At 39.5% G+C, this 25,055-nt stretch overlaps 1 protein-coding gene and 2 long non-coding RNA genes across 5 annotated transcripts in view; 2 read left to right on the plus strand and 1 right to left on the minus strand.

Annotated features, from left to right (window-relative positions):
* The window catches only part of Kuz (zinc-dependent metalloprotease kuz), a 115,663-nt gene that overhangs the window by 26,507 nt on the left and 64,101 nt on the right, over positions 1-25,055 (minus strand). The gene's annotated exons all lie outside the window — the stretch shown is intronic.
* On the plus strand, positions 19,285-20,183 carry LOC139772652 (uncharacterized). The gene is made up of 3 exons (XR_011718184.1): positions 19,285-19,758; positions 19,846-20,046; positions 20,138-20,183. It is a non-coding gene; the product is annotated as an uncharacterized lncRNA (long non-coding RNA).
* LOC139772645 (uncharacterized) lies at positions 21,004-21,994 on the plus strand. Its single transcript, XR_011718182.1, has 4 exons — positions 21,004-21,064; positions 21,155-21,317; positions 21,402-21,519; positions 21,615-21,994. It is a non-coding gene; the product is annotated as an uncharacterized lncRNA (long non-coding RNA).

A 25,055-nucleotide genomic window follows, 5' to 3' on the forward strand; every position in this document is an offset into this window, starting at 1 on the left:
CGACCACCGTTAATCCCCATCAGATCCGCCACGGATAAGGTTCGCCTCGCCTCGCCTCGTCTCGCGAGGACCCTGCGTTATCGCCTCTTTCGCTCTCTCTACCGTACCGAGTTCACCCGTTGCTCTCCTCCTAAGTTAACGTCGATGTTTACCGAAGTTCGCCCGGGGACCAAGGATTTACCACCTCGTGACTCGAGAGGCGAAAATAGGGTTGACTCGGTACACGTTCGATCAGCCCCACGAGGGGAGCCCGTGCGAAATATCTTTTCTTCTTGCAGCCACCACCGGCGGCGCCGCCGCCACCACCGCGCGCGCGTTTCCCCGATCTACGTGTTGATTCCCGTGGTAAGAGGATCTCGTGTAAGTAAAATGGAAGACGATCTTCCCCTCTCTCTCCTCGCGCTCTTGAAATTCGTATCGTCAAGAATTTAACGCCGTCGCGCCGGGATAAGGAAGGGATTTGCCCTGAGCGCACGAACCGAGAATTTACGGAAGCGCGAGTGTCGCTTCGAAAAGTAGGACGGACGATAGTATTTGTCATTATTATATGTATATCGCGGCATTGTCGCAAAGTGCGCCGTAATCGAACGATGAATGATCACAAAGTTCTTGGTGAGTCGTGTAAATGAGAGAAGTATATACGACGGTTATATAGTAGAAGATAAACTGACCCACAAGAATAACTTCTCTCCGAGAAAACTTCTTTTCGCTTGTAAATTATGTTTAGTTAATATTTGCAACGTTGCAGTTATTCTGAGCCATCAAAATATGCGTATATACATTCGCTTTAATTCATTAAAGCTTTCGCTTGGCTACTGTATACTAGTAGCAAATTATATGTACGTAATGTACACATCAAACGCTCGAAACGTAACTACGTTACGTTAATTGGTTACGCATCAAATTTGAACTATCAATAACTTGAACTATCAATCTGGAAATTGGAGTTGCTCAACGAAAAGAAAATCTGCTCTTGTAGTTGACTTAATTTGTAAGGAAGAATGAGGGTTGTTATATTTTTAAAACGGTAATTGGGCAAACACTCCAAATAAATCTCGGAGAGTTAATTTTTTAACGTGCGGATTTGATTCTTATTCTGCTATCGAAGTGATCTCGATATCATGCAGAACCGACTCGCACCATCGGACACGGTGGATTTGATAGACCGAGCGCGGGTGTTAACTGAGAGACCGTAACGACGGTGGAGGAGGAATCAATTGACCCAATTTCACGTGCCGACCCTGTCTACCTCCATTATCTAATTTAACTATTTAGCCAACTGTTCGCGCACTCCCTCGATATAGAAGCTCGAGAGGATAATACTTTCGCGCGAGCGAAACCCGAGAACCGTCGATTAATGCCGCCTCTTTCGCTCCCGCCACCGATCAGTATTAATTCTGCAACCAAATACGAAAGCTCTGTCTCATGCTTATATATCCGAGGATATCGAGCGACAGTTTTCCGTCAAAATTTCAAATAAATAAAGCACCATTTTACAAGATTACCACGCGTATGTGGTAATCAATCAAAATTTAGATAACTCTGATCAGTAAGAATAAAAGTAAAAAGTCAAATTTTAAGAGTTCAAAACATAAGTGCACATAAAATAATAAAAATGTTTAAATCGAGAAATTTACATAATCTGATGTAAAAACATATAATGCAGCAGCTGTTTTCATTTTAGAAACAAATGTATAATTTTTACTAGTCTCAAATTATATAACAACTAGCAGATTTCGCAAGTTTCGGTAAGAGAGTTGCGCGAGTTATGTTTAAACTCTATCGCTGTTTGGCAAGGAGCGCAAAGTATGGCTACAGAGGAGCTTTAATTGAATTAGTTTAGAAACACGAGTTTAACATTAGTCTGCTAATTAATGTTACGGTCGGATAAGTGCGAGAAATTTCCCTTTTTCTCTCATTAATCACCACTGAAGCGAACAATGTGGCACTAGACCTCGCCTCGCATGGATCTCAAATGTATCTCTCCCACTTCCGTCTGTGCAATGTCAGTTTTCCAATAAATTATTTCAATGATTGTTCAACGCAATACCTAAATACTATGCTTAATGTCACAAACTGTACAAAATATTAATAAATTCAAACCAAACGATGAAAAATAAATAATAACTTGCCGCGTGTGCCTTGAATATTGTTTTTACGACGCTTTTAAGAGAAGACACATTCGCGAGAGGCTCGTTTTAATAAACCTCACAAATAGCGTCATTACCGCGTCGCCACAATTAAAACTCAAAGAATTGATGACGTTGCGAATGTGTTTCGCTGTACAGCAACTCCTTGTGGCTGACAGACCGTTGTACAAACTTCAAATGTCCGTCGTAAAAGCTGCGCCGAGGAAAGACAAAAGAGACGTGCATGTCACGAGTAATGCCCGGTGTGCCGGAAGTTCATTCAATTTTCTTGTGCGTGCAGTCGACGACGTACGTAAAACGAGTCTCAAAGTTACCGATATAGTTCGTGCGGCATACTGATTCCTTGATGTTGCAAACATATATACATGCACACGAAACCGCGAACGCAAAACCGCAATGAAATTTTCTTCCGAGGCAAAATTACGTGGAGAATCTAATTCATTGCCCACGTTAATGAAATAAAAGATAAATAGCGAGATATGATGCGTCCTTATACTTTTTTTATCGTCATTAAATATGTTTCGCTCTCTCTCTCGGCAAATGGGATTTAGCAAAACGGGATGTCGTTGCGGGACGTAAATTGCGTTTCAATGATATTACCCTTTTGGAATTTCCAAATACGCGTCCGGTATATGACCCACATTTTCCCAATATATGTAATAACACCATGCCGTTCCGAAAATGCTGAAATACAGCGTTGATGTAATTCATTTACGTTTCACGTTTGACAGATAAAAGCTATTCATATCGTGTAAAATACCGTACGGGATACATAATAAACATTAATCATTTCGTTGATGAAGTAGAAGCTCGATCCGTTAATAATTCATTAAAGAATTTATCTTTAACTCTTTCTGAATCGAACTTTTTCCATGAAACTTTATTAATGTTTTAGGAATAAATATGCTGTATGAGCTTCAAAAAGAAATCTAATTATGCAAAATAAATTTTTCATTTTTTTATCTGCGCTTTATTCGCTTGCGACAAATAATTGTTTTAATTGAGAGATATAAGTAAAAAATGAAATTTACCCCTACCTTGCTCTATAATTTATATTAAACACAAGTTGAAATATTATATAACAAAAGTTTAATTTTTATCTTTTACATTATTCTTAAATTAAATCGTATCTCGCCTTCACTATTTCTTTCGCAAAAACGTGAATATGAGTGTATATGACATATAAATACATGTGAATATCCGACTTGCGGATCAGTCATCTCTGCGGGAGATAAATAATTTTTAAATCTCGTCTCGTAATATACAGAGCACCTTTCGAAGGCAGTATACGCCGCCTTAAAACTGTCTGGGTGCTGTTGCAGGGTATTAGGAATTGGCCACGACTGTCAACTACATATCGTCATCGAAGCGGATCGAAGGGATGTAGTCGCACTCATTCGCTCGACGATAAATAACGTTCCGCCGAGTACAACTTCGACCGTATATCCCCGCCGCCGATGGTCCTTGCTTCGCTTCGCAAAAACGCGAGATAACATGCGTGCTGTTCTGGCAGAAGCATCGCGACGAGAGACGCACACAAGATTTATCGCCTTTCACGGCTGCTTCCCTCTCTGGAAATGGCCAGACGGCAACGGGAAAAAGAGAGATGGAGAGGAAGAGCCCTTTTCCGTTCGGCTCCTCGCGCTACCGACATAAATCATCGACAAAGGGGTTCGTGACGTTATTTTAATATTGCTCGTGAATTTCGCACGGACGTGTCCGTTGTCCCACAAACGTCATTTCGCGTTAATATTAGCCAAAAGAAAAAGAATGAAAAAAAGACTACGTACTGTCTTCGCATTAATAATAAATGTATTTAATGTATCATGTTTAATATACGCTTCATTATTTATTGCAGTTTAAAACTATAAACGTCGGGGACTTTATCAGAACAAGGCGAATGCCTGTTCGCGAAGGATCGCATTGTAGCCGACGAAATCTGCGCCAGGCAATCGTGTAACCGGAACGCTGTACAGGAATTTATGGCTCGCCTGGTTTGCGGGCTCGCTCGACGTCGTCGAGAGGATTAGCGTCGTGCTTCTTGCGAAGCTTCGAGGATTTAATCCCTTAATCACGCCGCTGAAAGTGCGAGCATTATCCGCGCATTTTTCTACTCCTTGCGGAAGTAAACACGACGGATGGCTCGCGTCGCGCGAAAACCATCGGACGTAAGTCGATGTAAATAGCCGTATACGAACGAGAAAGAGAGATGGCAAACTAGTTTCGGACACGGTTCGCGGGATGTCACTTTTGGCTCCCTGAAAGAGCTGCCCGGCTCCATCGATTATCCGATATAGCAACAGCAAACAAGCGGGAACCGTGACGTGATAACGTGAGTAGACGGGATACAGTTGTCACGATATCGGGAAAACAAGAACACAAGCGGGAAGACAGTTGTGTGGCGTAAAGAAATAACAAGCGTTCGCTGGATGCTAAACAGATGCGATACGGAGAAGAATGCGATAACATTACGTTTGTCAGAACAATATGAAAGAACTACGAAGAATTACGAAGTTTCCGAGAAATAAAAAGAACCTATGCATTAAATATTCAAAGATCGGACAGTTCACAGATGCAATCGAAACTTCATTGCATCGACATTCAAAGGGGAAAAGTTTTGATATCCTGAAACTACGTGTCACATATGAATATCTAGAGACGAAATGTTAAAAGAAATTTAACACTCGGAATAACGAGGCAAAATAAAAGAAGACCGAAGGAAACTACATTTCAAAAGAGCTTTCACGAGAAAGAGCTTTCTCAAAGAAAATTTAACTTTATTAAAGGGGATTGCGGAAATTGCAGTCTATATCGCGAAAGCTCACATTCAGGTGTATATCGGATGAACAAATTTAGAAACAACATTACTTCCGGCCATTCCGCGTAACGATACGTAACGATGCAGTTTATCGCGCGCGCGTGACTAAAAGTTAAACTTTTATTACGAAAATATTTCCCCATCGCGTATGATGGGCGCGTGGTACGACGCACGTACGTGCAACGATTAAATCTGCCCAGCACCGTGGACGCTGCTGGGTATCCGGCCATCTGCGGCGTCACATTCATCACGGAAGAATCGATGCACTCGGCCGCTCGATACGCGAATAATGTCGATTAGCCTCGCGTACGTGTGCTGCTCAACAAACGATATTTATTCTGCAGCCCAGTCGCTCGGGCGTTAATCCGACGGACATTACTTTTCTTCTCAACGTAAATCGTCCCGACGTACGTGTACTGGGTTTATCAGACGTCGCGCGTTTTCTTCGAACTATAAATAGCGCGGCGAAAACGAGAAACATTGTTATGTCGATGGTTTCAGTGGTAGAGATACCCAAGTTAACTAAAATGAAAAGAACCTTATCCTTTGTTTGGTTTTAAATACGCTTCGATAAAACTGTAATTTGATGTTTATAATTGTAAGAATATGCAATGTGGAAAGAACTAAAGACTTGAAAAATGTGAAAAGGTTACAGAATATTGCAAAAAGATATGAAAAAGCTATTTTAAATTTATTTTTTGTAATTCTTTATAATGTCACTTCACGCAGCATATTTTATACACGTACGTTTTTTCTTTTTTATATCAATTCTTCCTTATAACAAAAAATTAATCAAAGTAAGTTTATTATTACAATCATCGCTATATAGGTAGATTCGATAACTATAAAAGAGTTCCTGACTTTTCTATCATGTGATTAATATTTTGTTATTTATATTTTGTCTCGCATATAACAAGCTGAATCTCCACCTGCATCCTTGCCCCCCTCCCTCTCCTCCTATACGTTAACAACTTATCACCTGCAGAAGCAGCTTCCTGCGGAGGAAATGCAATTATACCGACATCAGCAGAGCAACACACACACGGCGTAGATGTACCTTGAACTCGCAATACCATTAACGTTATAGAACTAGACGGTCGATGATCGCATTATAGCCTCGCACGAGATTTTACGCGAAACGCGTGGGACGTAAATTCATTAGCCGATTACAGTATAGACAATATGAAACGGAAGCGTCCAACTACCGTTAGACGTGACCGCTCGCACAATTATACACTTGTGTGTATAACGCCGTTTGTGAAACGAGCCTCGGGATAAATGTTTCTGAGTCTAAACGCTGCCGAACTTATTTCAACCTTTTGTTCTCGTTCTGCGAGAAACATTGATTTTTGACACGTAATTATTTTCGAGAAAGTTTATCAAATATTAACAAAACTCACGTTTCCACGGGAGGTGATAAAACACGCGGAACTCTCGCATCTGTGGCGTCGAGTCGAGCATTTCCGAACACTTTGCGTTTTCCGGATCCAGACGCGACCTACCGTAAGCCCTCCGTAAGAGCGGAAAACCCGTGAGATCGGCGAGCGTTGCGGTTTCGCGCCTTGACGGATTAACGGTTACTTAAACGTAAAGGATCGTTAATTCGCGGCGACGCCGGGCTTGAAAATCGCGCACCTCCCTCGTTACCGTCGAGAATTAAGGGACCGCACCGCGCGCTTGTTCGCACGCGAGGTATCCCTTCTTAACCTTTGAGCACCTGGGCGCCCCGTTACGTGTGCATTCGTGAGTGCGTTGTGCTAATACCAGGAAATGCTTTTCGAGGGTTACATTGTCGACGGCGGGGCGCACTTAGTCCGGATTACCGGCGGAAGTGCGAGAACGTGGAGAGAAGGAGTTCGCAGCCGAAAAATATAGCCGACTCGCAGCCCGTGAAAGCGACTACGCCTCGATTAAATTGATTAAAGCTAGCGTGTGGAACTTTACTGATCTCGAGATAACTCGCGAGACGTTTACAATTCTAATCGGGAGCTTTTAGACGTACAGATAAAACTGCCACAACTGCCACACTTAAAAATTTACGACTTTTGAATACTAATTGCCAACTGTCTCAGAACAATTTCTTAAAAAAAAAACTGCAGTATCAAAATCACTGATAATAATGTGTCAACTTGTATGTAAACTAGTCCTTCGACAACTTATTTTTTCTCTTATCCAATTTGCTTTAAACGCAAAAGTAACAAGATAAGAAACTTTCTTAAAAAGTCATAAACATGGCATTTATGAATTATTTGCAATTGCAACGTCATGAGAATAAAAAGAAATTATTAAGGCCGGTATTCATAGTCGGTTCTTATATTTAAGACTGTCTTAAGTACAATCTTAAGACGTCATGAACCAATCACAGAGCCGTATTAGCATCTTAAGATATTACTTAAGACGGTTTTGAAATAAGATCTGATTATGAATACCGGCCTATGACACTAATATAATTCTCATAATGTTTTGCCTCATATTTTATAAAAAGCGATTAATTTTTCATTCTTAACCCTGGATATAGCGAGCTTTTATTCTCGTACTGCGAAAATAATGATATTTTCATGTTATGTATTTACCAAGCATGCTGGAAACCGATAAATAACGGCCGAAGTTAGTATAACATTCTATATAAGTTCTACATAAGCCAGAGAGATCTAATCTTTATAGTTACTTTATGAAGTATAATAAAAACACAAGGAAAGCTGATGCGGTAGGTGACAAAATTTCTGGCCGTGAAAAACCGAAGAAACAACGGAAAACACTGCAAACAGAAAGTATTCAATTTCCTTCTCCGTTTCTTTTTGCTTTACTTCGCTGACAATAAATGTAACCCATGCCGCATTTCCGTTCTAAACAATAAAAGCAAACGGATGCGGCATAAAAACCGGAATAATAAAATTCTATTCCGAGTAATCGATCTCCCTTAGCACTCGTAAGAAATCTTTCACCGAACGTATATAGCAAAGTTTGTCGCGCGCCGGGCCCGATATGTTACTCGTAAAATTTCGATGAGTGCGATTGCATTCTCGCACTTTTATGACCGAGTACTTTAAATACGCTTTGAACAGCCAGGTTGATCGCTCGACATTCCATGACGTAAAAAGTTACAACAAAGCCCGAGGAACGTTGCCTCTTCATTCTTGAGAGAAGAGAAATTTACGTCAAAGAAAATTACTCTTTAATTCACGCCTTCCTTCGTTACCTATTGCGCCAAGTTACATTTAATCTGTTGCTTCTGGTATCCGGGTTAACTGACCCTCTCGCATCGATCAAGCGGATTCTACGACGCGAATTATGCTCTCTGCTATATACAAGACTCCCATTAATAGTCTATCGATTTCCGCGAGAAAGCGCACCGTTCCAATGATAAGAGAACGGTGCATGATCGGAAAACAAAATATAGCCCGTATTTATATACACAAATACTTTGTTCTAAATTAAATTAAAAGAGATTCCAGAAACTTGAGCGATAAGCTTCGCTCAACTACTATCAGTTGACTGCTGCGTCGGTTACGCGATCGCGGAGAAACAAAATTCTAAGGAAAACCGATAATTCCGCAGGAAGTGTTACTTTTCACTTCTCTGACAGCTTCAAGCGCCAATCAAACTTTATCGCGCCGAGAAAAGTTACGTGATTACAAGTTCGGCGAGTACGTGTGAAACTTTTCACTCTTTGGTTTTCCGCCTGTGTAAAGGTGGAAAATTACGTGATCGACTTTCGGAGGCGCGTCGCGATCGCCGCGTGAAAAATAAGGATCCTTGACGGGAACGGCCTCGACTTGCCTCATTAGTCACAGATTACAGCGGCGATTCTCTCGAATGTGGCAGGTAATCCGAAATTCGTACCCTTGCTGTAATAATAAAGAATGTTTGGTACGCGTTATTAACATATAGAGAATAAAGGGTAACGAACGAGGGAATGAAACATCAGGGACTATCTAATTCGCGGAATACAAACCTTATGGGTAGCGTTTACAAAACAGATGTCTGCGGTTTCGTATCAACTGAGATTCAGTTGCATTTAATTAAAAGCAAATAAATGTTTATATGAAATGTGCCCAAATTAACGAGAAGTGAATATATATAACGTTATCAGTTGTCTAGCGTGGAGCTTTGTACAGCATCTTATGGTTTCACACACATCTGCATACTTATTTATTTCCATCAGTGAGAGGAATTATTTTTTCCTCGTACTCATTTTCGTTTTGTCATGGAGTGACAGACAGCAAACCGAATCTTCGCCGATAATGGGATAGCTTTTCAGTTTTTTCATTTTGCACATTCAGATTTTAATTGTTTCGCCGCAACGATAGCTTTTTCACAAAATAGATCTGCGCTTCGCAATCGTATTGTTCTTATCTCTTTAAAAGCAGTAACTTCTAATGCATCGCTTATCGGCGCTCGGTAGTTCTCAAGCCATTTGGAACTGCTGAAACGGAACTATGTAATTTATACCTCGTTTATTTCGGTTTATCTTACAGTATATAGAATAGCATAGTTTTGTAACCTAAATAACTGAGCTCTAAATAAAAAATAATTCTTCTAAAATAAAATGCTTAACAGCTGATAAATAAAAGCTAAAAATTCGCAAGCATTAATCAATAACTAAATAATATAAATATATTCAAGATATTAAAATTAAAATTTCTACTTAAAATACGCTTGATTTAACAATTTACTCTATAAATAATATTTTAATAAAGTAACACTATTAACAAACATTTTTCTAATGAACGATGATTTTTCAAAAATTCTCGTGCGAGGGAAAGTTTTTTCGTCTTACTAATGTAATTAAGGATCAAGATTTACTGGAGCGTAACTGGTACGATAATAGGATCAGGAATCCGGCAGTAATTCGAGATGAACGCGGCGAATACCAGGGACTTTTTGCACATATCGGCCAATGACAAATTAAAAAATGCCTGGAGCTGTCGCGTTCTACATCCACGTGATCCGGACATGCTCCGGCGAGCATAGGGGAGACGACAACGGTTGAATGAACAACGGCTGATCACTCTTCTGCGATTAAAGCAGGTGAAAATAAAAATAACTACGAAGAGAATCAAAGATTGATTCATTCGCGACCAACAGCTACCAAGTCAATTTTGAGCTTTTAGAAGTCGGAGACAACAGATATAAATGGAAGCCCATGGATTGGAGAGAGTAAAACGCAGTGGAGATAAAATCTATTCGCGTGCATTCGTTGCCAGGGGTTACCAGAAACGAAGTTTAATTTCGACACCGACTCTCCAGCTCCACTCATCCACTCGTCCACTCATTCTCTCTCTTTCTCTCTCTCTCTCATCTTCTAATAAATGACAATATATTGGATTGCAAAGCACCGGCTTTATGAGATTCGACCATTTGCCTCGGTAACGAAGTTAGCGTTCCGTGATAGGTAATGCCTCCGAATACATATCTATATACGTGGAATATAATTTATCTCCGAGAATACATCATCGTTTCCACGGGTCGTCTCGAAAAGCGTCGCGTTTCTCGATCGATACGCGTCCCCTGCCGCGGTATCTGGGAGCAAGAAACCCGCGAGGCTGCATGGAAGATCGATATCCATCCGGTATGTCGGATGCTACTGTCGTGACGCAACCCCAAGCTGCATCTCGCGCTATTACGTTGCGTTTCGCGTACGATTTCGCTGTCAAATTCCGCGCGCGCAGGTACGTTCAACCCCCACGTACGGTGGAGATTGACGGCGCGAAGCTTCCCAATCTCCTTAGTCACGTGAAATTTGACTACGAGACGTATACTCGCGTCACTATAACGTAACGATGTTGAAACACGAGACGCTGAACTATCAGACGTGTTTACGCCGTCGTGGCACGTTACCGCAAGTATATTCGAGATTTATCGCGAGTCGAATTTATTAGGATTTATATAGCGATTTTGAGACTGCAGGTAGAGAAGATACGTGTAAATTGAACGGCTTCGATGTCTTGAATGGGGCAACCATCTTGGCATTTTTTGTACCGAAAATTTGAAGCGCATGCCTACGTACCTGCGACATCTGTTCCTCTCTCTTCCCTCTTCCCTCATCACTTTTTATTTACATTAAATGACATCTGACCTGAATTTATGGTTGTTTATGTCAATTAATTTTGGACCATCGGAAAAGGCTAGCAAATTGTAAATGCATAAGCATAATGTATTAAAATAGTAATTTAATACATTAATATATGCACTCATATAGTCAATATACAATTTTTAGAGATACAAGTATTAATTCATTTCAATTTTTAACGCTTTGTATCTCAAAAAATATATTTAAAATATCAGAATTTCACGATGGACAATAAGGACAAAAAATATTTTTTCGCACAGATTTAGATAGATTTTCTTTACGAATAAGATGACTTCCGCTTGTATCTCGCGCCTGAGCGATTTGACTAAAAAAAAGTCAATTGTTCGCCGCTATCTCATTCTTACGTGCCGAATGAGAAATGAATGAGTAAGCCAGGAGGAATTTACGCGTAAAGTGGTAGGAATTACGTCGGAAAAAAGCGAGACGAGCGGGAAAGAGAGAGAGAGAGAGGAGAGAGAGAGACTGAGTGCTAAAAAGCGCGACGATTTTGAGCGGGTCCGTTATGTATTCGCGTTAAGGGTGCTCGCGAGAATATTATAAATGCGAGCGGAGGGAAGTCGGAGGGGGATGAAAAGGGTGCGGCTGCCGGGTAGCAAAACACGATTATGTCTTCTCACGGTCTCCCGAGATGTATCGCTTACCACCGACTACGGAAACCTCAACCTCAACTGCCACATTGCAGACTGGAAAAAGGCATATCCAACGGAAAACGGCGTGTTTCATTAAGAAAGAAAGCTCGCGGTTCGCGAAATGTCAGAAAACTCTTGCCTCTTGCAGAAGCTTGAAGATAAAATCATGCTTTGCTTGTGTAACTATTAATTGAAGTAAGTTTATCCTTGATTAACTGGCAGAGAAGGGGGAATGTAAATACCTAAGACTTGATATAAAAATACAATCGAACATAAGTTCGTTACGAAAAAGACGATTGTTTTTACGAGATTCTATTGTAATGATCCTGCATTCACACAATGAATAATGTTTAATTAAGAGAGATTTCTGTTATAGTATCATTTACATTGTTCTCTGCAGTTTTTAATTATAACTGCATAAAATAGTTGCTGCATCTTCAAATAGTATTCATCGCCGCACGACATTTATTCTTCTATTTAGCCCGCTCGATATTTAATATCTTTATCTAAAATATACCGCGTATGCCGTGGTATACGGCAAATTTTGCAATCGCACGACTTTACGTATACACGAGACTCACGATATGCCACGAGTGACTTAAGGTATCGGCAGTTTCACGAATGCCTCCGCGTAAAAGTTGTGGGTCAAGTTATTTATAGCATAATGGTCGTATAGGAACTGCACGAAGGTATACAGTCTGCCGAGCGGTACGCTACCGTACACGCGTCTACTCGCCCTCGCGGAAGAGATCTATGCTGAGCAAACCGTGAGGAGAATGCTATTCGAGAGAAGCGAAGAGGCGGCGAGGGCGGCGAACGTACGGAGGTTTACGATGTAACTGAAGGGATGAAAGGCGCGTACGGCAATCCCATGAAGCGGTAGATGTAAGGCCGAGGTAAACTCGCGGACGTGTCGGGGGGTCGCACCATTAAAACCACGTTCACAACAAGTTCAACGCGCGCGTATATGTATATCGTCCAGTATTATTTATGCAGATATATATTCGCTGGACATACAACTTGTGCACATCGTGTGAAGAAAACGAAAGAAACAATTCTATGTTTACCTACATAAATAGAATGAAAAGCCAATAATTCATATAATGAAAATATGAATGTCGTTATATATCGTGTGACATCATTTGGAAGAAGAATATTATTTAGTCCCGTTAACTATTTTTCGATAGTTGGTATACTGATGAAGTTGCCAAGGATATATAATTTTAGTTCTGAAATACATAACAAATGATACTTACAATTAGCTTTAAAATTGCTTTTAAATAATATAATTTCATAAATTAAATCCATTTCAGACTTTATAAGCTATATGCATCTGATGTTTAGTTCGCACGATTCGTTCTCGCAAATGATGATTTCGCCGGCGCAGATATACTACAATGTATTTATTCAATAAAACTGTAAATAAAAGATACACAAAAAGATGAAAAAGGTAAGCTGAAATTCATAAAGCTAGACTCCACAATTTATCTTACACGTAATGTAAATATGCAATTTAAATTGGAAAATATCATCCCATTTTTCTGCATTTATTTTTTCTGTATGTGTATATTGACCCAAATGTCATTTTTCACGAATATACTGGTACACTTGTCGATAATATTCATCTCCAGATTGATGGGGTCAGTTAAAATTTATTGCAAATCTATGTCAAACTGCAAATATTTGCTTAATTTCGACACCGTTCGATTTTCTGCCATGCATTACGACAGTATGACGAGATACTCGACGAGCATGCGGACGGAAATGAGATATTTCATATTGGGAGTTTTGTGAAAAACTCGTCAATGCAACACACATTGATGTCAGATAATTATGCGAAACGAGAATGCATAATGCGGTTGAAGTGTTTATCCGATCCGCCCGAAATATCGGACTGTTATGCATTAGGTGAATAAATAAGTAATAATTTAACATGTAATACATATACTGCTAAATATCGCATGATGTATAATTTACGATAACGCGTAAACTAATAGTATTTTAGTATTGCACAAACATTTGCGCCAAAATAATTCTTAATAAATTATTTTGGCGCAAATTTTACAGTACGCTAAGAATAATTTTCTTTATTGTTTATCAGAGCAGCGGCTGATATTCATAGTTATAATTTGATAAAGTAATTATTATTATTATTATACAATAATTATAATAATTATTATTCTCTGAGCAAATATTCCAATAAATATGTCAAGCATATAAATAATAATCCCATAAAAATAATCATAAACAACACAGTTGCTTGAAAGGAACATTTATGATGTCAACTATATTTGGTTATTAACATCATTTATCTGTAATTGCATTTCTATACTTAATTTACATCCGCAACAATAATGAAGGTTTCATAATAAATTAAAAAACCAAAGGCATTAATAATCCAAAACATCCCTTTGATTATTGTTTGGAGAATGACACACACGCATAATAAGTGGGGCAACAATAAAGCGTACAATAATTAATGTTGAAATAATAGAGTCATCGAATAAAATTATTACGGCACAACATCTCTCGTGCGCGATTTGGGGAAACGCTCGAATAAATCGTCGGAGAGCCATTTATGATCGAGTGCGAAATAAATTTTATGCGTTTGACGAGCATCATTGTGTATCGTTTAATTTAACACCGTTATCGAGGAACGCGTGCAAGCGACTTGGTATAGATCTGCAAAATGGAGTATCCATTTGCAGATCCAGTTACGCGCGTTGCCCGGTATCGATTATTACAGAGCTACCTGACAAATTGGACGATTTAATTCGATTGAAACCGAAGATATTTCGACCCTCACTTAATGCTGTTTTATTAATTATAACGATGATTACTGAAATTATATCGGAAACACAGCGGGAGGAGTTTATACGAGTCATCTAACATAAGTCGCGGTGTAAAAATTCCAATGCTAAAATAGACCTAAGTTAATATTAGCATATCAGAACTTGTCCCGTGCCGCACGCATAAATTCGACATTTCTCAAAACATTACTCGCGTCACTTTCAAGGCTAATTGTATGGTGATAAATCAGGAAATAAAACATCGTCGCATGCGTGTTTTCGCGCTTGTCAATCTGTTCGATAGAATCGCATCGTCATATACTATCGTTGCACACAGACGACGAAAATCCAGTGGGCTATAAAATTCGGGCTTTTGTCGTTTATTACGTATGCAAGAGGATATCAAAGTCGTAATAAAAGGGAGATCACGACGAGACGTCTGTTCGTGCGGATTTAATTTCGAGAACCACGGGAGTAGAGGATCGCGCGTTAAAATAAGTCATATCGAGGTAAACGTGCTACGTGCTACTACGCGCTACGGCGGACAACGGCATCGGTATAGGAGATCGCCGAGACGAAATGTTTGCACGCTTCATTTAATTTGACATCGTTATCGATGGCGTTCGGCGGAGAGCCGCCGTACATCGTCATACAGCCCGTAGGCATAGTGTCGGCCATTGTAATTTCACGGACACGCTGGCGCGCGCGATCGGTACAGGCGTGTGCACTGGCCTGTGCAAGCAAGCGCACCCGGCAGGGGTGATAACCCCTCTGCGAGTAATCGATAACGTGCGCGCGCGAGGGAGCGAGAGAGAGAAAGAGCAAAGGAGAACAAGACAGAGAAGAGGGGGGAGGAAGGGGGGGAGAGAGAGAGAGGGAGAGAGGGAGAGAGAGAGGAGAGAGAGAGAGAGGAGAGGAAGCGATCCACGCGCATTGCGTTGTTTCGTTAATGTCGATCAGATGTCCGGCTAAAGGACTCTCAGCACACGCGGCTCGCAGTACACATTTCGGGAATCTGCTTTCCTGAGATACGCATCCGATCAAGAGATTCCGATTGTAGCGCGGGGGCCGTTAACCGAGAATCCCAACGGCGACCCCCAGGTCCAATGTGGATCCCGCTTTGAGCCAGAGTCGGTCTCCGATGAAGGATATACTCGGACCGACTACGGTAGACTAGACTATAGACAGTAGTTGCAATGCAATTCGGATTGTTCAACGTACGCGTTGGGAAGGGATGCGCAGAGGCGAGCCTCCTCGAGAGAAGTTGGATGTAATTTAGCCACGAGCGCGCAATATAATTATTTGTTCGCAGTCGGTTCGCAGATTGTATCTCTTGGAAGTCCCGAGGTCTGGGCATGCTAGATACGAATGACTTTTATACACGCCAGAATTAGATGGCGCGGAAAATAACAAATGTTGGCGATACTTATCGCGGAGTGTGGCTAAACTTAAAATTACACGTTCGCAGAAGCAGAACGACAGTAATATTTTATCGTTGTACGTCTCTTTCGCGCGGAATAACAGTCCTTATCAAACTAGTAATCGATCGTTACTTGATAAAAAAGTAGATTCGTGAATCTGTTCCTTACATCCGTCAATATACCCTATTTTTGCAAGAAAATTTATAGTCTCCAAATAATCATTGATTTAGAAAAAACACGATTAATATTTTAGTAAAAAAAAATGATAAATGATAGATTTATCATTGATCAGGTAACCTAATACATGTTTTTTATGCCATGCATCAATCTATTATCTCTTAATCTTTTATACCACATAACTTTCAAACATAAAATCAATCATCATTAATGTTTGTTTCGATTTTTACTTCTTTTGTTATAACAGAGTTATGTAACAGAAATAAGACAAAAATCATCAAATTTATCACTAAGTTAAGGCTAACATTATAAGAATCGATCTGGACGAAAAGAATCGGTTCTGAGAAATCTTTTAATTCATCTTACGATAAAATCGATCTTGCGCTCGTCGAGCCTAAAACTCGTAATGTGACGACTGCAATAAATGACACGGTCAAAAGAGATCCAGACTCGGCGTGCGTGGCCAACGCCGTAAAGTCTTCCATCCGACATTACCTCCGGTGGTTATCGACATCAAATTTTTTTTATATCGCACTCTCGAGAGAAATCCATTTAATTTCGTTCCTTACGACGGAGTCTTAAAAGCCCTTCTTTCTTCTCGCACGTGGATTTTTATCCCGCGCGGAATGTCGACGTAATCGAACGTAGACGAGGAAGTTAATGGTGGCCACGGCCGGGGAGGCTCGTAAAGGAATTTATCGCGGCTTCGAAAGCACGTCACGTGCAGGGTCGCGTTCGATTTTTCGACAAAAAAAAGTAGGGTGCTCCAGAGAGCAAGGACGAAAACGTGGGAAAGGGAGGGTACAGAAGAGAGCGAGCAAGAGAAAGAGAGAGAAAGAGAGAAAGAGAGAGAGAGAGAGAGAGAGAGAGAGAGAGAGAGAGAGAGAGAGAGAGAGAGAAAGAGAGAGAGTAAGAGAGAGGGGGGAGGAGAAGGACGGAAAAGAGCAGCCAAGTAGAAACGTAACAAACTCTATACATGAGGCAGCTGGGAGCAATTTAAGCTGAGAAAGCAACTACATCTCCATCGATTCGAAGAAAATCTGGGCAGTTATATATATGTATATCGTGCGAGGGTGTGAAACTCGTGCAGACCTGGTTAGCAACAGTGTGACGCGTGCTGAATTCGATTATGTCGGTTCATTAACCCTCCACAATGCACGTGTACACGCGGTAGGTTGACAGGCCACCTGCATTCGTTTCTCACGCAAACGTAAGTGTCATACATAAATCTTATTAGCACTATGTAAATTAATGCAAATGGCAGAAATAATGTCCACGTTTACCTGCTGTTAATTTATAGGGAATTTTAATTATTCGTATATTTAATGTTAAAACGGGTCACGGCTAAAAAGTGTAAGTTAAACAATTAAATTCAGGTTTTCAATAAAATGAAATAAAACGAAATGAAAAGAAACATGCGGTTGAACGTGTACCATAGATATAAATATGTAACATTGACAGAAGTTTTCCCGTGTAAACCGCGTGCAATAAAAATGCATCAATACCCAATTTAACTTCAGAACTATCTTACGACTTATATCGATTTCCTCTCAAACATAAAAACATGTCTAATATCGATATCAAAACGGGGGAATCTTTAAGGTAAGCACAAACGCCACTACTACCCCCAAGGATACGTATTTCAATCACGCGCTTATTTACGTAAGACTTATTTTGCGGATTTTATTTCTGTCGGGAGTAACTTTCAGCTCATCTCTTCCTCGAGTATCCCCGGACTCGGCAGGTTGCGACCTACTTCTCGTAGAAATTCTCGCCATTCGCATTCTCTTTTGTCGGCAGCTCATGCAACCCGGTACAACTTCAATACACTTTTATTGGCCCACTCAGGATAGTTCAACTATGTACTTTAAAACCCCCCTATATGACGTATATCGTATACGTATATATTTCTTCCGGTTGGCCGATATCCGATTCTCTTATCGAGTCACATTACGCGTTTCGCCTCGATTACATCGTGCCCCTGATAACGTTTGCGTTATCGGCCTTTGTATATTTTTTATTAATACGGTTATTGCTTTAAATTCTTTTTGTTAATATAAACACCACTTTTGTATAACGCTCTAATACTTTCATGTTTAATTTCACGTTTCTAAGTTCAGAGAAATAAGTATTTTACTAAAATATTTGATTAATTAAAATAGATTTAATCCTCATGTGCGCGCATGCAAAAGACAGAGAAAAAGAGAGAATTTCGATGTACATTATGCACAAAATAAATGACCTATTGTGTTCTCTCGCATGCATAATAAAAAGCGGTAATAAAAAAGGAACGTAACAACTATTTAAATTTCATAATATAAATATCAATGACTTTCTTTTTGTTCAAGTTACACATTAATAACTAACTTTATTGCAGATAAAACTGTCGACTCTATAAAGTCAGTAAAATGAAGAAACTTTCTCTCATTTTACCTTCGAGGGGTCCAGTTATTACTCACTAATAGTTGTTTACTTCAGCAAACGGAAAGTAAATAATTAACGCTTTCGACGCAGCGCCACTTGGCGCGACGCTTTAAATCACAGCAATTTCGCGCAAGTGGGTTTCGCGAGTTCACGCGAGCGCTCGCGCTCTCAGGAAAATCTGTCTCGGTGGTGCATTTTGCGAAGCTGAAGCAAAAGTACCCCGACCTTCCGTCGGGGTCCCATCCCCGAATGGGTGAGACGAAGATGACGCTTGGAAGTTGAGAAGGGAGGGAGAAGAGAAGGCGCGGAAGACGTTAAGGCGCAGTCGTTGCACAACGATGCAGCGTCGTCGTCTTGATAAATGAGAGATGTTATCACAAGAGGGTGAAACGGGAGAGTCGGAGCGCGCAACTCTTTCTCGGACGAGAGAGAAGGAGAGAGAGAGAGCTCCGACGATTGCGCTGCAAGATGCTGCACATTATCGTGCCAGACGCGCGACGATGCTATGCAAACGACGTTACCGCGTTGTTCGGGCCTGCGATGGGTTTTGTATAGCCATGCTGTTCTCGGGACATCAATTTTTAGAAAATTCCCATGTCACATGCGCTTCGTCCTTCCTTTTCCCGGCGCACTCGCCCAGTGCATGTTGGATGTAAAAGAATCACCGAAGATTTTTCTCGCGCAGACTAGACGGATCCATCAACGTCGAGAAATATATATGTACATACGTAAAAAAAAATAAAATAATTAATATATTCTTAATCGGAGCGTGCATTACCGACGCGAGTGGCATCGGGGCGCGCGTTACTGTTGCGCGTTACCGTCGCGCGCAGCCGGCGCAGCGGTTATGTAGCAAATTGACGATCTACCTGGTGACACGTGACACGAAGACATGATCTATCGCCATTGCGTGTGATTGCGTGCGGGCTAGGCTAAGGACTCATCAGCATCCATTTTGTTGGTGAAAACATCCATTTTACTGTGCGGTTGTGTGCTTCGAGTGAAAATTTGATTCGCGTGTATTGGATCGTGCATTGTGTAAAGAAACCCCTTTGATAACGATTTCGAATGATACGCCTGTAATAATAAATTCATCACCGCTATCTTGTGTATCTGTATCTCAGCCTGTATCTGTATTCTCAGGTACAGCTGTATCTGTACCTGAAGCTTGTGAGGCAACCGTTAATCTTCTATCTGAAACACCTCAATTACAGATATCTGATCCATTTGAGTCTGATTCTGAGGAGTCTGCTTTGGTAAGTTTAAACTTTTTACTCAAATCAACGATTTTTCTATTTTCAATAGAAATAAAACTTTATATTTATGATTTTTATTATTTTCAGAACCATTCTTTTCAGCAGACGGATGTAGATGTGGATAAAATACAATCTTTACCGTCTATATCAAATAGTAATTCTACTCAAGAAAATCGAGAGAACCAGTTCCAAAAAAGCGTTTCCATTGAGGGAAAATCTGATTCACACAATCGAAAGCTGGGACGACACATCCTTTCCTTCAAATCAGTTGAAGATTTAGCAGCTTTGGTTCGTAATTCTTATTTTAGTTAACTATTCTTAATTGATGTCGCTGAAGCTAGCAGCCATATTTCTATATTTTTATTTATCTTTTTTTTAGGAATTTAAAAAAGTTATTAAAGATTACTCTTTAAAAAGTAACGCGGGCTGTTCTTAATTTTGAGAAAAGGGGAATGCTCAGCGATACAGATAGGTGTGCTATAACAGAAGCTATTGCAAATGCTATGCTTCAGCTGAATCACATGTAAATATTAGTTTTATTTAATCTTTGCTATAAAATAAAAATATATCTTTTTTAAATATTTTTTTTAACTATGTTTTTCTTTAAATAGGCCTACAGGTGCAGAATACAACATTGCAGCAACTAAATTGTGCGAATTATTTCCATGCGAGAAAAAAGTAATGTCTACGATAAAAATATTCTTAAAATTATATTTATTTGATTTTTAAATTGTTGATACATGTTTTTTATCTGCATTACAGGAAACGTATCATTGCCCGCCAGTCGGTAAGCACAGAAATGCAACAGGAAAACTTCCTGATAAAGTACGTAATATAAAATATCGGATCAAAAAAAGAAATGCTGGTTCTTGGGTAACATCTCGATCTCAATCTTTTGTCCCGAGTGAAAATCGAATTACTCGTTCTGCAAAACTTACAGGTAAAGGAAATATGTAAGAAATAAACGAAATTATACAAATAACTTTTTATTCTATTTTTATAAGATTTTATATACGGAAATTCTTAATTGGTTTTTTTTCCATTTTACAGGAAGCAGTGATCCAAACAACTCTGCAGTTAAAACTGCAATTGCTCATTTGAAGTATGATTCTGCAGATTCTTGGCCAGAACTTTTGCGAAATTGGTCAGTAACACATCCATTACGCTTTCTGTATCTTAAAGAAAGCAGACCGATTTCGCAGGCGCAAAGGACAACGTCTTCTGTGCAATCGCAAGAGTCCGAAGTTTAGTGAATAATTATCTCAAGAATTGGCCTGTACTTACATTGCCTAATGGTTATTTACTGGTGAGAAAATTGAATTTTTTATTTTTAATTAATGGTCTTCTATTTTTATTTTGTTGAACATTTTGACATGGTGAGTGAATTGATTCACAGATTCAGCAGGATTTTAAGGAATTATATCCTGGAAGAGAAGATGGCTTAATAGCAAAATGGGATTCAATCAAAGATGTATTGATTGATCTTCTTAATATCGAAGTCGCTCAATCAGATGAATATGGTAAAAAATTACTCGCTGATTTGACTACAACAGAATCAGGTATTTATATTGTATTTGTAACATTTTCATCTTTTGTCATTATTTTTAAACTTTCATTATTTTATTGTAATTATTCTTTTTTAGACAAAAATGATGTTATATTACTTAATTTATTACCATCACTGTGCTGCAAAAAACAAGAGGGGTAAGCGGCATGCCGTCAGTTGCAGAAGCTAGGAAAGCTTTTATCATTCACGTTCCTGTAATAATTATTTTTAAATATGAATATTTACTTTTTTTACAAATTACTATAAGTACTTAAACTTATTGCATTTAAAAATATATTTATATTTACAGATTCCGGGAGACTTAAATCGAAGAATCAAGGCACATAGAGAGTGGCTAGCTAATCGTGGCTTCAACTTACAGCCGACATTAATATTTGTTGGACCATCTTTATGCAATATTATTGCAAGTTACATTCAAGTGGATACTGTGCGGTATCAACTGCACACACCATTAACAGCTTTGGACACGTGTTTCAAAGCTTTTTTTGCGTTAGATGCTGCGTACCAAGAGGAGTGCCGAGCAGTTTGGTTGTTTTCTTCAAAGGTATTTTTATGATCTATATCTGGAAGAAGATTGTAATATTTCTCGAGTCACAAATATAATTAGTTCTTTAAATGGATTGTTAGCCAAAAAAGAGTAGTAATTATTTTATATCAGTATTTTTATCATTACTAAACATATTTTATAAGATAAATAATTATATTTAAGGCAATTTATTTTCATTGTTTCTCACAAGCATATTTTTTCTTATAATTTATTTTATAAGATAAATATTATATCTTTATAAATTGTTCAAAACGATTATTTTGGTCTACATACACTTAGAAATATTAAATACGATATATGTAACGTTGAAAAACTCGTTTTATATTCCATGTAATAAATAAAATTGTAATTAATTATAATTATATATGTCAAATTCTTTCAAATAACCCCAATAAACTAATAAAAATTTCGAGAAACAATTTCAATCGCGAAATATATGCAAAATTTTTTATAGGTCTAATCTCCGAAAGTTTCGCAGAAATTACAATCTCACATTCGCTATAATTCCGGTCTAAATATATTACATTTGTAATATCGAAAAATCGTGTTGCCCAATGAATACGATCAACCGAATATTTTCGAAAACAAAAGGCATGGTGCCATTTATACTCAGGAGATACTGCCGGCTTTGCCAGTCCATTTCCTCTACGAGGCTGACCATTGCGCCGCTGGTCCCGAGGCAAGTCTGATGAGGCTGGAGGATTTTCACTGGGACATTCTCTGAGGCCAGCTCGGCAGTAATTGCCGCAACGGAAAGAACCGAGAGGAAAAGAGAGAGAGAGAGAGAGAGAGAGAGAGAAAGCACGGACGCGGTCGCATAAATCTTGCATTGGCGCGGCGCGTTAAGTACCGAGCATTTAAAAGAAATATGATCCGCATGGTCCAAGAGCGAGGATCCGGCATTCAATGGAATCCGTGAGAGTGCAACGCGGCGGTTTCGCGTAAAATAAACATCGAGATGCAGCCCGCGTTAATTAACCATTCGCCGTTTCCTCCGAGCTCATATTTGAATGCCATCGAAAGGCAGACGGGAAAGAAGGAAACTTTTGAATACTCCTGGCTCCACGCAATATGGACGCACTCCTCATCTACTGGGGCATTCCCGCGCCGCCTCGGCAAATAGGAGAAAACGCAATCAAAGCATTTCCCTTCGAGAATACAATGTTGATCCGACATCACTGTGGAGCATGAAGAGAGACTTTCGGCTATCGGCGAAGCAGACGAACTCTTTCTTCTTTCTCTCTGTCTTTCTCCCTCTCTGACCCTCTTTTGTCCTGCGACTTCGTAATTACATCCCCCGAGCGTTGAGCGCGGCAAGAAGCTCAGCGATAATAGCTGTGTGCTCGTATAGCCGCGCAGACGAGAGCATCCTGCACTTCCGTACACATATATTACGAGAGATGTTTTACGTTACATACAACAGGCGTATCCCATTCACTTCCCCCTTGCATCTCGCAGATCTGCCGTGCAAAATTCTGCGCCGTCAAATGGCAAGGTAGTAGCGTGCAAACTACACGTGTTTATGTACCCGCTCAGTCTTCGTGCGCGCGATTAGGTTTACGCGAAAAGAAATGAAGCCATTCTCCAGAATTTCCCACGAAATATCGTGAATATCACGAAGGGAGTACTCTACATAATTTTCAAAAGTACAATAGATCTATATATGTTTGTAATTATATTATGTTATTTTAATTTTTTTTATATTATAATCTATTAATATTTTCTCTTTTACTAAAAAATTTAATCTCCGAAAAATGTGATTTTTCTTCCTAAAGATTAAAGTTCTTTTATTCCTAATAATGAGATCATAAATAATGCATTGCAGACAATATTGATCGAAAAAGGAGACAATGCTGATGCTTACAATAGTTTGTAAACTGATCAATTTATTGGCTAATTAATCTATATCTATGTCTTAATTGCGCGTAAAACAGTAAATTTTATCAAAAACGTATATTTTTCTTAAAATAGTAGTTCTTTTTTAGCTGTATTCGTATTTTGAGCGCGTTGTATTGTTTATCGAATCCGATAATCTCTGTTCTTAATAAAATACGATCAAATAGTATGCGACTAAACCATATAAACGTATAAAATAATAAACGGTGTATGAAATAAGTAAAATATTTACTTAAGAGAGAAGGTTTGATATCCTTCATCCAATGTAATATTTTACGATATTGCGCGTGGAAAACAGACGGTAGACTGTTTTTGTTTTTCGTAACCGCGTCTGAGCGAGTGCTGCGATCGCGTATACACGTTCAAAGGGTAACTTTATTCTTTACGATAGCTGCGAGTAAATATAGGAGGAAATTAGCGTTGCTAATGCTTCCAGACTCGCTGAAAACTCACTACTTGGGAATAATACAACCTGCCTGGCGTTTTCCAACACATGTCTCGTTCGCTAACGGCCAATGACTTGCCGGTACACCGTTAAAACTTCGCTGATGGTCGATTTTCTTGTTTTTCCGCAACCTTATTTATATCGCTCACTCTCTTTCACACTCTCATCGAGAGTTCGATCTTTTGAGTCCGCGGTTTATTGGCTTATCAAGTCAAACCATCGCGAACTTGCTCGACACCTTCGCAGCACGTGCTGCGGGCTACAAATTTCCTTAAGCCGCCTTCGCTTGCGCCTCCGATATAACGCGAAATGCTAGGATAGCATTAGATCCGATCCCAGATACGAGGGCTGGGATATGTGGATGCGTGTGTACATGTAGTTGTACGATGCCTCGATGTAAGCTGATTGGCAGACGAATGCGGATGCTTGACGGTTCGCTGCCAATCGGCTTACCGCCAAGGGAGAGAAGCGGCTTCTTGATATCCTTCGTGGAATCTGAATATCAATAGTGTATCGAACATCGAGCGTGTATGAATACGTCTATGAGCTCGATACACACTGTAAATATATTGGCTCGAATCGAGCAATTCGTCGACCATTCTGAGCACCTGTCCCTCTCGATCAGCATTATCTACAACGAATCACTCACGATGATCCCTTTATCAGGGATAAAAGAACCCTGATCTTCAAAAAAGGATAGAAAAATATTATTCTTTCTTTAGGATTAAATTCTTCGTTTGTTTTTCAATATTAGAAAATAAAAATAGATTGTATAAAAAGTAAACATAGTATAGTTATACAATATAGTTAGATACGCGTTAGATACATATCGAATTTTCAAT

The sequence above is a fragment of the Temnothorax nylanderi genome, unplaced genomic scaffold, assembly GCF_030848795.1.
Source record: "Temnothorax nylanderi isolate EJ_2023f unplaced genomic scaffold, tnyl_v1.0 TNYL_tig0004_pilon, whole genome shotgun sequence".
NCBI lineage: Eukaryota > Metazoa > Arthropoda > Insecta > Hymenoptera > Formicidae > Temnothorax > Temnothorax nylanderi.